At 40.5% G+C, this 12,497-nt stretch overlaps 1 long non-coding RNA gene across 3 annotated transcripts; it reads right to left on the bottom strand.

The window, feature by feature from the left end:
- Positions 1-7,461: 7,461 nt before the first annotated feature.
- LOC126991084 (uncharacterized) lies at positions 7,462-9,815 on the bottom strand. 3 transcript variants are annotated; one of them, XR_007745094.1, is made up of 3 exons: positions 9,258-9,815; positions 8,399-8,492; positions 7,462-7,588 (listed from the first exon to the last, which is right to left on the bottom strand). It is a non-coding gene; the product is annotated as an uncharacterized LOC126991084 (long non-coding RNA). The 3 variants fall into 3 exon arrangements; XR_007745093.1 differs by having other exon boundaries at positions 9,262-9,814; XR_007745092.1 differs by lacking the exon at positions 9,258-9,815 and adding an exon at positions 9,112-9,246.
- Between the last annotated feature and the right edge of the window lie 2,682 nt (positions 9,816-12,497).

Raw genomic sequence — 12,497 nt, 5'->3', positions numbered from 1 at the left:
CAGGAAATATTCATATGGTGTAGAGATATGATCAGGCTGTGGGTATGGCTTCTCAGGAAGAGGAGGGTGGGTATATATCATTTTTTCCCATGACGGTGATGAAGCTGAAGTGGTGTTTTTCTTGATCCTTCCATCCTCTCCAGAGTCATCTTCACATCAGCTATTGCAAGGTTCCTTGTTTGAGAAGCTGCAAATAAATAACAAAAGAATAACATAAAGCCTTACCTTAATATTCTTACAAAATAAAATAGAAATAAATTACCCTACTTCGGTGGCAAAGATGACTTTGCAAGACTAGCTTACAATAAAGCAAAATGTGTCATACACAGATGCAAATATAGCCTAGTCTTAGCTGAGTACGTATAACTTTTCTTACAATAAAGAGAGCAAAATATATACGGTTCGTTAACAAATAATATAACATTACCATTTTCTAACTCTGTCGTAAAACAACAGCTGAATGCATCAATTACAATAATGTACACTATATATAAGTATAAATGAAATTTAAAGTACCGACATCAAATACTACGATGAATATAAACCCATTTACAAGGTATTTTGAAAGAAAAAAGGTAGCCTATTTAAAGTGTTTAGAAATTATCATCGTAGATTGATGCTTGCATTTGTCACACGCTCAATAATAATAATGATAACTAAAAGTAGCAATAATAATAATAATACAGCAACAACAACAACAAGAGCAATAACACCTTACCTTTCTGACGCTTGAGCTGGTGGCTAGGCCTGAGTTCATCTTCACTGGAAGAATCCTGGGATAGCACAGGCTCGAAGTCAGGGTCAGCGTCATCATCAGCAGATAGGTCAAGCTCTTGGTCATCATCACTACCAGCAGGGTTGGTTGGTACAATGACTTTGCGGTTTTGACCGTAAAATGAAGTGAGGCTGATCTGTAAGATAAAAAAAAAAAATATTCACACTGTGTTATGCGGAACTACGTAATATAGAAATTCAGCTTTAACTCTGACCTCATTATACGAATTTCTTAGTGTATATATATGTATTAATCATAAAAAAATATTATATATGTGTGTAATGACGAGCAAGCGTCAATCCCGAAGCCAGGCAAAGTGACCGCCAGCAGTCAAGCATCATGCTCGACGCTCCGGGCATGTTGTCACCAACAGTCACTTCATATTTCACTACATATTTATCAAGTAAGTTTATCACTTACCAAAACTTTTATGTATCATTAGTTAGCACAACTCTTCAACTATCCACAGTAAAGAATACAGACACTTACCGACATTCTGTAGTATGCAGAGACGAGATGAGTGGAGAGCACTCAACGTTAGATGCACCACGTCTCGAAGCCGATCACACACTGCCGTGTTTGTCTTGCTGCCCAGCCAATAAAAACAAAAGTTCCGTCTGCTTCATGAGTCACAACATAGAAGAGTGTTTTGTGATTGGCTGACGCTTAGAACTACATCAGCAGGTTAACGGATATATACGAGGAGGCCGGAAGATGGCCGTTTTAAGTGACTGTTGACAGTCACTTGCCCGATAAAGGGTTAAATGGTACACATAAAAGAAACTCACTACGGCCAGGCCAAAACAACACCCGCACTGTATCCGAGATCGCCACGCTAAATTTCAAATGTCGCTATTGAATATGACAAGCTTTCAGCCATAAACTCAACATAATCATCATGTATTATATATGAAAACATGCAGAATTACATGGTGCACATAAAGAAACTCACTACGGCCGGGCCAAAACAGCGCCCTCTGCTGTGTCCGAGATTGCCGCTCGCGCTAAATTTCAAATGTCGCTATTGAATATAACAAGCTTTCAGCCATAAACTCAACATAATCATCATGTATTATATATATGAAAAAATGAAGAATTAAATGGTTCACATAAAGAAACTCATTACGGCCAGGCCAAAACAGCGCCCTATGCCATATCCGAGATCGCCACGCGCCAAATTTCAAATGTCGCTATTGAATATAACAAGCTTTCAGCCATAAACTCAGCATAATCATCATGTATTATATGAAAACATGCAGAATTACATAGTGCACATAAAAGAAACTCACTACGACCGGGCCAAAACAGCGCCCTCTGCTGTGTCCGAGATCGCTCTTGGCTAAATTTCAAATTTCGCTATTGAATATGACAAGTTTTCAGCCATAAACTCAATATAATCATGTATTATATGTGAAAACATACAGAATTAAATGGTGTATGTAAAGAGACTCACTACGGCCGGGCCAAAACAGTGCCCCGCCCTGTATCCAGGATCGCCGCAAGCACCAAATTTCAAATGTCGCTATTGAATATAACAAGTTTTCAGCCATAAACTAAACATAATCATCATGTATTATATAAGAAAACATGCAGAATTACATGGTGCACATAAAGAAACTCACTACGGCCGGGCCAAAACAACACCCGCACCGTATCCGAGATCGCCATTCGCTAAATTTCAAATGTAAGCTATTAGATATAACAAGGTTTCAGCCATAAACTCAACATAATCATCATGTATTATATATGAAAACATGCAGAATTACATGGTGCACATAAAGAAATTCACTACGGCCGGGCCAAAACAGTGCCCTGCGCCATATCCGAGATCGCCACGCTCGCCAAATTTCAAATGTCGCTATTGAATATAACAAGCTTTCAGCCATAAACTCAGCATAATCATCATTTTATATATGAAAACATGCAGAATTAAATGGTTCACATAAAGAAACTCACTACGTCCTGGCCAAAACTACACCACGCTCACTATCCGAGATCGCCACGTTAGACAAATTTCAAATGTCGCTATTGAATATAACAAGCTTTCAGCCATAAACTCAACATAATCATCATGTATTATATATGATAACATGCAGAATTACATGGTGCACATAAAGAAACTCACTACGGCGGGCCAAAACAGCGCCCTCTGCTGTGTCCGAGATAAGCCATTCAGCGCTAAATTTCAAATGTCGCTATTGAATATAACAAGGTTTCAGCCATAAACTCAACATAATCATCATGTATTATATATGAAAACATGCAGAATTACATGGTGCACATAAAAAGAAATTCACTACAGCCGGGCCAAAACAGTGCCTGCGCCGTATCCGAGATCACCACGCCAAATTTCAAATGTAAGCTATTGAATATAACAAGCTTTCAGCCATAAACTCAACATAATCATCATTTTATATATGAAAACATGCAGAATTAAATGGTGCACATAAAGAAACTCACTACAGCCAGGCAAAACAGCACCACGCACGTATCCGAGATGCCACGCGCCAAATTTCAAATGTCGCTGTGAATATAACAAGCTTTCAGCCATAAACTCAACATAATCATCATGTATTATATATGAAAACATGCAGAATTAAATGGTGCACATAAAAGAAACTCACTACGGCCGGGCCAAAACAGCGCCCTCTGCTGTGTCCGAGATCGCCAGCGGCATAAATTTCAAATATAAGCTATTGAATATAACAAGCTTTCAGCCATAAACTCAACATAATCATCATGTATTATATATGAAAACATGCAGAATTAAATGGTGCACATAAAGAAACTCATGCAGCCGGGCCAAAACAGCGCCCTGCGTATCCGAGATCGCCACGCGCCAAATTTCAAATGTCGCTATTGAATATAACAAGCTTTCAGCCATAAACTCAACATAATCATCATGTATTATATGTGAAAACATGCAGAATTAAATGGTGCACATAAAGAAACTCACTACCGGGCCAAAACAGCGCCCTGCGCCATATCGAGATCGCCATGCGCCAAATTTCAAATGTCGCTGTGAATATAACAAGCTTTCAGCCATAAACTCAGCATAATCATCATGTATTATATGTGAAAACATGCAGAATTAAATGGTACATAAAAAACTCACTACGGCGGGCCAAAACAACACCCCGCACCGTATCCGAGATCGCCATTCGCGCTAAATTTCAAATGTCGCTATTGAATATAACAAGGTTTCAGCCATAAACTCAACATAATCATCATATATTATATATGAAAACATGCAGAATTACATGGTGCACATAAAGAAATTCACTACGGCCGGGCCAAAACAGTGCCCTGTGCAGTGTCCGAGATGGCCACGCCAAATTTCAAATGTCGCTATTGAATATAACAAGCTTTCAGCCATAAACTCAGCATAATCATCATTTTTATATATGAAAACATGCAGAATTAAATGGTGCACATAAAGAAACTCACTACGGCCAGGCCAAAACAACACCTCGCACCGTATCTGAGATCGCCGCGTGTGCCAAATTTCAAATGTCGCTATTGAATATAACAAGCTTTCAGCCATAAACTCAACATAATCATCATGTATTATATATGAAAACATGCAGAATTACATGGTGCACATAAAGAAACTCACTACGGCCGGGCCAAAACAGCGCCCTCTGCTGTGTCCGAGATCGCCATGGCGCTAAATTTCAAATGTAAGCTATTGAATATAACAAGCTTTCAATATAAACTCAGCATAATCATCATGTTATATATGAAAACATGCAGAATTAAATGGTGCACATAAAGAAACTCACTACGGCCAGGCCAAAACAACACCTCGCACCGTATCTGAGATCGCCGCGTGTGCCAAATTTCAAATGTCGCTATTGAATATAACAAGCTTTCAGCCATAAACTCAACATAATCATCATGTATTATATATGAAAACATGCAGAATTACATGGTGCACATAAAGAAACTCACTACGGCCGGGCCAAAACAGCGCCCTCTGCTGTGTCCGAGGATTCGCCGCTTAAATTTCAAATTTCTCTATTGAATATAACAAGCTTTCAGAAATAAACTCAGAATAATCATCATGTATTATATATGAAAACATGCAGAATTAAATGGTGCACATAAAGAAACTCACTACGGCCGGGCCAAAACAGCGCCTCTGCTGTGGCCGAGATCGCATACGTTAAATTTCAAATGTATCTATTGAATATAACAAGCTGTAAGCCCTAAACTCCACATATTCATCATGTAATTCTAGGTGATTTGGGTATTAGTAGACTATTATAGTATAATCACTGAGAGCTGTTGCATACATATATATATATATATATATATATATATATATATATATATACATATATATATATATATATATATATATATATATATATATATATATATATATATATATATTATATATATATACACACACATATATATATATATATATATATATATATATATATATATATTATATATATGGGTATTGGGTATATCACACACACACACACACACACACACACACACACGTCAAGATGGTCACTGGGCACAGCATGGTGAGCTCTCCTCCTCTCCTTGCCAGCCTCACTGGTTATTTGTTTTCCTGAGACAGATTTATTTACGATAATGACCATTTTTTAGTAAGTATTAAACTGTTTGCATGGAGAAAATAAGGAGAAAAGAAAAGGTGTAAATATGCACTTTAAATTTGGTATTGGCCAGCAGCCTCATCAGTGGCTGTCAGCCAGTGAGAACAGGGAAAACTGCACGCTCTCCTGTGGAAGGTGCTTCTCCTCAGCCAATCCATTTTAGTAGGACTGGGAATGAGGAGGCGCAACAGAGGTGAGCGGGGAGGACAGGTCGACTGGTGTTCAGTAAATTGTGAATACGAATACCCTACGACGGGACGTGTTATATTCAGGGGTCGCAGTACTACATTATCAGCTGTAATTGCAGGAAGGTGGGTGGTGAGTTATGCGCATAGCTGGGCGTTATCGCGATACTTTATCGCTGATAACAAAATCAGGTTGTCGGCCATCCGCTGCTTATTTAAATATATATGGTATCTTCGTTATTTTGTAACCAAACTAGTGATAATCGCTACTTTTTTTCCGCCTCAGAAAAAAAAAACGTTATCTCCTCCCTACTCGCATGCGTGGCCGGGTGCCCGGTATTTTATGAAAAAACTTGGGGTATGAATTATCTTTGGCGAAGAGATTTCGTGCTTAGATCATCAACATTAAAATACTAGGTTGTTTTTTATGTTGAACTCAAAAATCAATACATCAAGAGAAAAAATCATTTAGCTTTGCCACCAAAATGATTATTCACTACCTCAAATTTGATATTCCATATTCGTTTGTGAGCATGCCACCACCATGGTGTTGAAGGCACCCGGTGTTGTGTTATTTGGTGTCCCGCTCGTCAAAAAGCTGGCGGCTTTGTGTTAACAAACACTGAATTTCTCTAAGTGAACTACGCATGTTCAGACCAGTAAACATAGACCTGGCACAGTATCTGGCAAACGCATTAAGAGCAGTTGCTGGAAGGCTGAATCAGACCTGCAATTACCCACCATCACTCGTAACTCATTTCTAGAACGACACTCTGTACATGTAAATGCAACTCGTTACAGAGTGTCGATCTCGCTATCGAGGAATCAGTAGTATAGCTACTATGTCTGATTCAGCCTTCAACAACTCTAAATACAGTTAAAAAAGCTTTGTGAGAACTGCTCAGGTCATTAGGGATTTGGACAGTATAGGGATGAAAGAGTGAAAATGCTGCTTAAATCTTGCATAAGGGATTTGGACAGTATAGGGATGAAAGAGTGAAGATGCTGCTGAAATCTTGCATAAGGGATTTGGACAGTATAGGGATGAAAGAGTGAAAATGCTGCTGAAATCTTGCATAAGGGATTTTGTTATGATTGACGTTGAGATTTACCTTCAGTGTTCCGAGACACACACACACACACACACACACACACACACACACACACACATTAAAGAATAAAGATGTCAATCCATTAATTTGTATCAGTAGAAGTTGGTGCCTTACTAAACATGCATAGGGTTTGGATAGGAGAAAGTGAGGTCATTCTTTGTTGATTTATACCATAAGGTGCTGGCTGTCCTGTGTTTGAAGGTGTACCCTTAACTTAACCTAACACAACCCCAAACAGTTACTACTACTACTATAGGTCTTGACTCAGAGAATTCATCTATGCTTCCTTACTAATGAGGCTTTCTATACAACGAAATGAGGTCATTCTTCATGGAATGCTACTAGTATAAGGTGATAGCTATCCTGTGTTTGAAGATACCCTAAACTTAACTTAACAACCCAACCTAACCCAACCCAAACCAACACTATAGACCTTGACTCAGAAAATTCACATATGCTTCCTTGCTAACGAGACTTTCTCTACGACAAAGTGAGGTCATTCTTTGTTGATTTTGACCATGAGGTGCTGGCTATCATGTGTCTGAAGATACCCTAAACTTAAGCCAACATAGCCTAACCAAACCCCAAACAGTTACTATATATACAGGTCTTGACTCAGAAAACTCATCTATGCTTCCTTACTAATGAGACTTTCTATACAACAAAGTGAGGTCACTCTTTATGAATTCATACCCTAAGTTCCCGCCCATCCTGTGTTTGAAGATACCCTCAACTTAACGTAACCTAACCAGTCCCACCTGAATAAGATGAAGCTGTGGCAAAGTCTGGGCTGGAGTGAAGCAGGTGATGATGATGAGGGAGTTGTATCTGCCTGAAGCCCTAGAGTCTGGCTTCCCTCAACGCCCTGGGTCACCACACACCCGCCTGCAAACCATGACAGTGATTACAAGGAGTCCTGGCGGGGTATTCTCAGGCCGCCGGGAAAACAAGTGGGGGTACAGAAGACTCAACTGGCGGAGTGAGTGAGTGAGTGAGTGAGTGAGGGTTGGCAGCTGGAGTGAGAGAGGAGGAGGAGGAGGAGGAGGAGGAGGAGGTGGAGGCAGAGGGGCAACAGGAAATTCAGGTAACGCCAGGCACCGCTTACTGCAGGAACACTACTAGGCTGTCATGTAATCTCTCTCTCTCTCTCTCTCTCTCTCTCTTGTTATATTCTTTTATTCTTTGTTTCAGGAAATACAGTTTTCCATACAGAAGCATAACAACATGGAATGGACTTGATGAGGAAACTGTGTGTGTGCAAAAACAATTGATGAATTTAAAGCCAAACTGGATAATAATAAAAATAATAATAATAATAATAATAAGCGTTATGGAGACGGGACAGCACGAGCCTAGTACGGCTCTTTTCCTGTATTTCACGACTAGGTCAAGACAACTATATGGTAAATACACACACTTAGAAACATATTATGTCAATGGAAACTGACACACTGCTAGATAACCTAAGCCCCATTTCACTTCCCCCCCTCATCCAAGCCCTGTTTCACTTCCCCCGGCATGTTTTGATAAATTCTTTTCAGGCTAAAATTATTGAAAGATATAGATATTGAGAGAGAGAGAGAGAGAGAGAGAGAGAGAGAGAGAGAGAGAGAGAGAGAGAGAGAATTACTTTCAAATCAAACCAACTAACTGACACACACACACACACACACACACACACACACACACACTGACCCGTCCTTTCTGAATGATGGCGTGCAGCTCGGGGTTGTCATCATCATCTTCAAGGAGAGAGGTGACTGGTGGTCAAAGCCATTCTGGAGGTCTGCTGGAAAAAAAAAGAAAAATATTAGCTTGAAAATAGAAAAAAATAAATTAAAAAAAAATTGGACAGACTGACACCCACCCAGCCTACCACCAGGGTCATCCAAGTGCCCCAAACTCTTACGAAAGCCTCCTCGTCCTCCTCCTCGTCCTCGTCCTCCTCCAAGACGCGTTCCTTTAGGGTCTCACGGGTGGCTGGCTGGCTCGCTACACTTCGGCCAACAGCCATTCCTCGGCTTCCAACGGCTCCCTCTTCTCTTATATCACTTTTGACGGTGTTTGACGCCACTGCGGTCCCCAGAGCCACTTGGAAGGGCGAATTCATCTTGTCGCTGACTTTCCCTCGGCCCGGCAGGCGTCTCGAGGCGTTTTAATAGGAGCAAACCCGGAAAACGCGACAACATTTTTGGAGAGCCAGGACTGACTCGGCCTCCCCCCCACCCCCAAAACGGCTTATATATAACACACACATCCCTTTTGACCGTGTTTGACGCCCCCACAGAACACTTGAGCCACCTGCCCGGGCGAACTCATCTCGTAGCCAGCTTTCCAGGCCCACCGCAGGCGTGTGGAGGCCGTGGCCGAGCAGAAAATATGCAAGAGTCGGGAACAATTTGACCTACCTCGGAGCACCGCCGCGGAAGCCATTTTCTACAACTCTCTCTCGTCGGGGAGGGAGGGAGGGAGGGAGGGAGGAGGACATCGAGAATAGCATTAGGGAGATTTCCACCTCTGCTATTTTCCCACCTCCTCCCCAACACGCACTCACGTACACAGGTAGAGTGCGAGCAAGTCTTTTGGAGTCTGTAAGGGCAGTTGAAATGTGAAGAGGGAGAGAGAGATGAAAGAAACAGTCAGCGCTCGTATCCCTAATTGTTTCAGCGATGTCCTGCTGCCCGAGGAGGAGGAGGAGGAGGAGGCAGGACATGGAGGGCTTCCACACGGAGCTGAGAACCCACAAATTCTCTCCGTCAAGAAACACCTTGCGGAGGGTATATACCCTTGACCTAACTGACGGCGCTTTACATGTCGATCCTAAAAATAAAACCTCTACCCAACCCCCGACCCCCCACCGAGCAGGGAGGGGGATCACACCACCACATCCACCTCCATCTGCGATTCTCATTGTTTTCGGGAAGGCCAAATAGTCGTTATTATTATTAGTATTATTATGATGATGATGACGATGATGATGATAGGGATTCTTAATCTTTTTATTCTTATTATTATTATTAATGAAGTCCACCTAAGAACGTTGAAGGAGAATTATTATTAGGATTTCCAGAAAAACAATTAGCCTAATCATCCCTTAAGAGCACAATATATGCTCATTACATTATCTCTTCTTCTTCTTCTTCTTCTTCTTCTTCTTCTTCTTAATATTAATATTATTATTAATATTATTATTATTATTAATGAAGTCCACCTAAGAACGTTGAAGGATATATGATGAGCCTAATCATCCCTTAAGAACACAATATATGCTCATTACATTATCTCTTATTATTATTATTATTATTATTATTATTATTATTATTATTATTATTATTATTATTATTGTTGTTGTTGTTGTTGTTGTTGTTGTTGTTGTTGTTGTTGTTGTTGTTATTATTATTATTATTATTATTATTATTATTATTATTATTATTAATGAAGTCCACCTAAGAACGTTGGAGGATATAATTTTTTTTTTTTTTTTTTTTCAGTTTTGGGGGGATTTTTTTTTTAGAAAAGGACGAATTCTTGTTTTCTTTTTTTTTCAGATTTGGGCCCAAGGCGACCTTTTTTTTTACGAAATTAAAACGTACGAGTTCCTCGGTACGAATTCTTTTTTTTTTTTTTTTTTTTTTTTTTTTGCAGATTTTGGGGGATTTTTTTTTAGAAAAGGACGAATTCTTGTTTTTTTTTTTCCTCGGTACGAATTCTTGTATGTTTTTTTTTTTTTTTTTTTTTTTTTGCAGATTTGGGGGGATTTTTTTTTTAGAAAAGGACGAATTCTTGTTTTTTTTTTTCCTCGGTACGAATTCTTGTACGAGTTCCTCGGAACGATTGTTTTTTTTTTGTTTTTTTTTTTTGCAGATTTGGGGGGATTTCCTCGGTACGAATTCTTGTATTTTTTTATTTTTTTTTTTTTTGCAGATTTGGGGGGATTTTTTTTTTAAAAAGGACGAATTCTTGTTTTTTTTTTTTAAACGTACGTGTTCCTCGGTACGATTTTTTTTTTTTTTTTGCAGATTTGGGGGTTTTTCTTAGAAAAGGACGAGTTCCTCGGTACGAATTCTTGTTTTTTTTTTTTTTTTTTTTTTTTGCAGATTTGGGGGAATTTTTTTTTAGAAAAGGACGAATTCTTGTTTTTTTTGGGCCCAAAGCGCTTTTTTTTTTTTTAAATTATAAATTAAGAGTTACTGGGTAAGAATTCAAGTTTTTTTTTTTTTTTTTTTTTTTTTTTTTTTGAGTTTTTGGGGGATTTTTTTTTTTAGAAAAGGACGAATTCTTGTGTTTTTTTTTCAGATTTGGGCCCAAAAGCGACCTTTTTTTTTAAGAATTTAAAACGTACGAGTTCCTCGGTACGAATTCTTGTATTTTTTTTTTTTTTTTTTTTCAGATTTGTTTTTTTTTTTTTTTAGAAAAGGACGAATTCTTTTTTTTTTAAGAAATTAAAACGTACGAGTTCCTCGCTTTTTTTTTTTTTTTAAATTATAAAGTACGAGTTCCTCGGTACGAATTCTTGTATTTTTTTTTTTTTTTTTTTTTTTTTTTGCAGATTTGGGGGTAATTTTTTTTAAAAAAGGACGAATTCTTGTTTTTTTTTTTGTTTTTTTAAGAAATTAAAAAGTACGAGTTTCTCGGTACGAAATCTTGATTTTTTTTTTTTTTTTAAGAAATGAAAAAGTACGAATTTCCCCTTTTTTTTTTTTTCCTTCCCCTGGGGGAATTTTTTTTAAAAAGGACGAATTCTACGGTTTTTTTTTTTCCTTCCCCTGCGGGAATTTTTTGAAAAAGTGTGAAATGTTCGCTCTTTTGGGGCCCGCAAAAGCGATCCGCGGCAAAGTTCGGTGCCGGAAAAGTCGCCCCGGCGTGTTCCCCCCCCTTCAACCCCCTGTTCCCCACAGTGCCCCCAGCTTGCCGGGGGAAGGGGCAGATTTTGTGGGTGGGGAGCGTAAAGAGAGGAAAAAAAAAAAAAAAAAAAAACGGGGGAAAACGCCAGAAAGAGCGCCTTCCCCCGGGGGAAAACGCCAGAAAGAGCGCCTTCCCCCGGGGGAAAACGCCAGAAAGAGCGCCTTCCCCCGGGGGAAAAACGCCAGAAACGAGCGCCTTCCCCCGGGGAAAAACGCCAGAAAAGAGCGCCTTCCCCCGGGGGAAAAACGCCCGAAACGAGCGCCTTCCCCCCCGGGGGAAAAAAAAAGCCAAAAAAAAAGAGCGCCTTCCCCTGGGGGAAAAAAGCCAGAAAGCTCTCCCCCTCCCCCAGGGTAAACCCCCCCAAAAAAGGGCAAGAAAGGGCCCCTCCCCGCCCGAGCAGAACGAGCCAGAAAGCTCTCCCCCTCCCCCAGGGTAACCCCCCCCCCCCAAAAAAAAAGGCAAGAAAGGGCCCCTCCCCGCCCGAGCAGAACGGAGCGCACTCCCTCCTCCGACCGCTCTCCAGGTTAGACTGAGGGGAGACCAATCCTCCGCCCCGCGCGTTCGACAATATGGCGGCCCGGATTCAAAACGAGGCCCGCGCCATCTCTTCCTTCTCCTCCCCCTGCCTCTCCTCGCCCTCCTCCTCTCCCCCTGGGATGACCAGGCGATGCACGAGACCTTCACAATTGCCCTCCACTGGCTCGCGGCCCCCAAAGCAAGGAACAGACCGCCTCTCGGGGCCCCCCAAGGAGGAGCCCACCGAGCTAGCGTCTGCTCTCACTCCCCTCGCTCTCTCTTTCTCTAATTATTTGCCATCTCTCTCTCTCTCTCTCTCTCTCTCTCTCTCTCTCTCTCTCTCTCTCTCTCTCTCTCTCTCTCTCTAAGCTCT

The sequence above is a fragment of the Eriocheir sinensis genome, unplaced genomic scaffold (genome assembly GCF_024679095.1).
Source record: "Eriocheir sinensis breed Jianghai 21 unplaced genomic scaffold, ASM2467909v1 Scaffold24, whole genome shotgun sequence".
NCBI lineage: Eukaryota > Metazoa > Arthropoda > Malacostraca > Decapoda > Varunidae > Eriocheir > Eriocheir sinensis.
The sequence above is the reverse complement of the archived record's forward strand: the minus strand, read 5'-3'. Positions and strand labels throughout refer to the sequence as shown.